The sequence below is a fragment of the Gavialis gangeticus genome, unplaced genomic scaffold (genome assembly GCF_001723915.1).
Source record: "Gavialis gangeticus isolate Ggan-Ray unplaced genomic scaffold, GavGan_comp1, whole genome shotgun sequence".
NCBI classification, from domain to species: Eukaryota; Metazoa; Chordata; order Crocodylia; family Gavialidae; genus Gavialis; species Gavialis gangeticus.
Genome location: NW_017728994.1, coordinates 45322518 through 45325740, shown reverse-complemented (window position 1 = coordinate 45325740; position 3223 = coordinate 45322518). Strand labels below are relative to the sequence as shown.

General features: G+C 59.1%; 1 protein-coding gene across 1 annotated transcript in view; it reads right to left on the bottom strand.

Annotated features, from left to right (window-relative positions):
* HPSE2 (heparanase 2 (inactive)) overlaps positions 1-3223 on the bottom strand; it is a 178223-nt gene that overhangs the window by 35359 nt on the left and 139641 nt on the right. The gene's annotated exons all lie outside the window — the stretch shown is intronic.

The following is a 3223-nucleotide window of genomic DNA, read 5'->3' as shown; positions in this document are numbered from 1 at the left end:
ACAAGGTCCCTTCGACCCCACTTCTGTGATTCTGTGATTCTACGATGCGCTCGTTAGCCCTGGCACAGCCTGGGTTCGTGCAGCGCACGGCTGAGGCCAGATCCCCAAGGAAGGATTTCCTCCCAGGGGAAGGGGCCGGCAGGGGTATAAGTTTTTCCTCATATCCCACCTCAACTTCCCTTTTTCATCGTCTCTTAAGGCTGTGCTCAAGCTGGGCTGCTCGGCAGGACTGGCCAGAAACAACGGGAGGAACTCATCGCGGGCGGCCACGCGCCCTCGGTCACTACAAGAGGCGAGTCTTGCAGCAGCTGCAGTGATACCCTCCGCGCCCTAGTCACGTGCCTGGTTTTATCTGTTGAGACGTCTATTTTTAATCCTCTCTTTGCCAAGTCCGGGCACCTGCACTCGCCCTGCTTTCTCCCAGTGAATTCTAACTTTTTATTCCTCCAGTGGTTCAGCTACTGGTTTTTAGGTTTGGAATCAGCACTTTTGCTCACTTTCATCAGGTCACTCCACAGTCAGCAACGCCTGCGCTTCCTAAGGGCCTTGTCGGTGCCTTCGCTCGCCTGTAACTCGGCACAGCCGGACCCCAGGACGTCCAAGCCCACGAGGGGTTCGCAGCAAGGCTGAGGCTTCTTTCATTTGCCGCGTGGTTTTCAGCCTGGGAGAGTCGGGCTTTTCCAGGCTTCTCTCTGCAACCCGCAGGGCCGGAAAGTGACGCTCTTGCAAGCTGGAAGCTGACTCCCACGTCCACACATGACTCCTGGAGCTGGGGCTGGGGTTGAGACCACCAGTAGCACGAGTGTGGCCATAAGCACACAACTAGTCTTAGACAGAACAAATTTGGTTTCATGTAAGGCCCTGGTTTCCTTAAGGCAGGGCAAAGATGCAGCTTGACAGACTAACTGCAAAAGATTACATATAGAGAGAAAGAGACTGCAAGGTTTTGCGAACCCAAGCTCACTCCTTCGGATGCTATGAAAGGAGGTATAGGAGTATAAGGAGAGAGAAATTCGAGGGAGGAGGAGAGACAACTGGGATGGGGGCACTGCTAGGAGAGAAAAGCGAAGGTGCAGTAAACCCATAAGAGCTAAAAGGGTCACAAAAGCAAGTCCAGGTAATGAGATACGAACCCACAGCCCCCGTTTAAAACATACTTAACGCAGCCCGGTCAGGGGGTGATTTCTTCTAAACGGGTCTTTAGCTAGGGGAATGTTTCTTCACCTGTCAGCAGCTTCTTAACCCAGCCATGTGCTTTGAGACCACAAAAGAGCCATTAGATTTCCCCTCCTGACCCCTGCCAAACACAGACCAAAGAACTTCCCATTTACCCTTGTGCCGAGCCCCTCGACTTGCGTCTGGCTAACGCGTCTTCCAGACACTCCTGCAGACCTAAGCTGCTTCCCCGGGGGCGACCCTGCGGCTGATAACCAGCATGGATGAGACTCCTGCCCCATCTCTCTGCTTAGACTCGGTGCCCGCTCTCCGGCCCTTTGCGCTCTCCCTAAGCTGGCTGCTGTCGGCGATGGTAACACACCCCTCGTGCAAAGCCCCCCCAGGGTTCAGGGCACTTGTACACGTTACGAGTGACTCCGGTAACGATGAATTTTCTCCCCAGGGTGCATTTCCAGCTCCAGTTGCAAGCGCCCGAATCGCTCCTTTGCAGAGTCTTTGCCATCACAGCCCCCTGAGCCTGAGCTCTTGCTGCGCCTGCTCCTGCGCCTCCTCCCTGATGCCAACTTCTATTGCATGTGCTTTGTCCATGGCCATGTGGGCACCTGGGGACTCCCCCGCAGGCGATATCGCCTTGCCTGCCTTTCTCCGGAGCCCAGAGTCAGCGGGGGGCTGTGAGCCGCTGCTTTCCTGGCCTGGGCCAGACTGATGCCAGGCCCCCAGCTGCCGGCCAGTGCCTCCACAGCTGTAGCCTGTCCTTCTCCCCCGCCTGGGCCCTGGGGTGGGAGCCTGGCCCTCCCTGGGGGCACCAGGATTTCAGCAAAGCACACAAAACCTTTCACACCTTCCTCAGCACCTTCCTGGCAGGGCTGGAATCTGGGGTCATTAAAGCAGCAGTAAATGGCTCACACATGTGCTGAGTTCCCTGTAGCAATTACATGCCCAGAGCACAGGGCCGTAAAACCTGGAGGTTTAACAAAGGAGCTCCGGTTTCCCCAGTAGCTGAGCAGACCCTGTAGCCCTGCGGCCTCCCCAGGTGCCTGTCCTCATGGTCACTGCTGGCCCCATGGGGACGGTCCCTCTGCCGGGCTCCTGGCCCCTGACCCCCACACGGTTGGCACAGGTGTGCTCCAGCTGCTCACCTTGCAATGACGCACACAGCTCCCCGAGCCGCGCCACCTCCTTCCATCAGACAAGCCCTGGGGTGGTGAAACCTGTGCTCTGCCATGGCCCCCCGCGGGCACCGTGCCACTGCCATGTGCTGGGCCCATCGCAAAGCTGTGCCTGCCCGCTGCCCTGCCCAAACCTGCCTGGCACTAACGGAGAGCAATGCAGGCATTCAGCGAGCAAAGATCTTCCCAGGAAAGCCCTGTCTCCCCGAAAGCTGCACGCTCTGGGGGAGAGGCCGAGCAGAAGAGCAGACCCAGATGTGAGCCACGGCCCCTGCAGCACCACTCCGCAGCCCATGCTGATGAGGCAGGGAGGGACCCAGCTGGGCCGGGGCACAACCAGGGCTTGGGGCAGCGGGGGTACGGCCAGTCCATCCTGCTGCCACAACCGGGGGGGCGACTGCAGCTCCGGGTGCCCCGGTCTTGATGTGCACGGTCACCCCCTTTGTGTGCTCCACAGGGAAGGACACGCAGCACCGCATTACAGGCAGCGAGAGATCAGGAGCCCGGCGGTGGGTCGTGGAGTGGGGAATTGCCACCATGAATGACCCCAGGTGGCTGCGGAGCACCTGATCCTCGAGCCAGGTCCTCCTGGAGTGGCGGCCAGCGGGCCCAGGCATAGCTGAAGCAGAGGCGATGCCTGCGTTCACCCCTGGTCACGGAGGGCACCCGGCTGTGATGGATCTGGTGGGTCTCTGTCCTCACCGGCTTCCCCCGGCTTCCTGCTCTTGCCTTGACCGTGGACTGCAGCCACGTGCAACTCCGCCGCCAGCTCCTGCTCTGCAGCTAGAATCGCTGCAAATTCCCAAGCAAACAGCTCCACGCAGTCCTGGGATTCCTGTCCCCCGGCTCAGTAGGTAGCTACCATGGTCTGCTCTCCA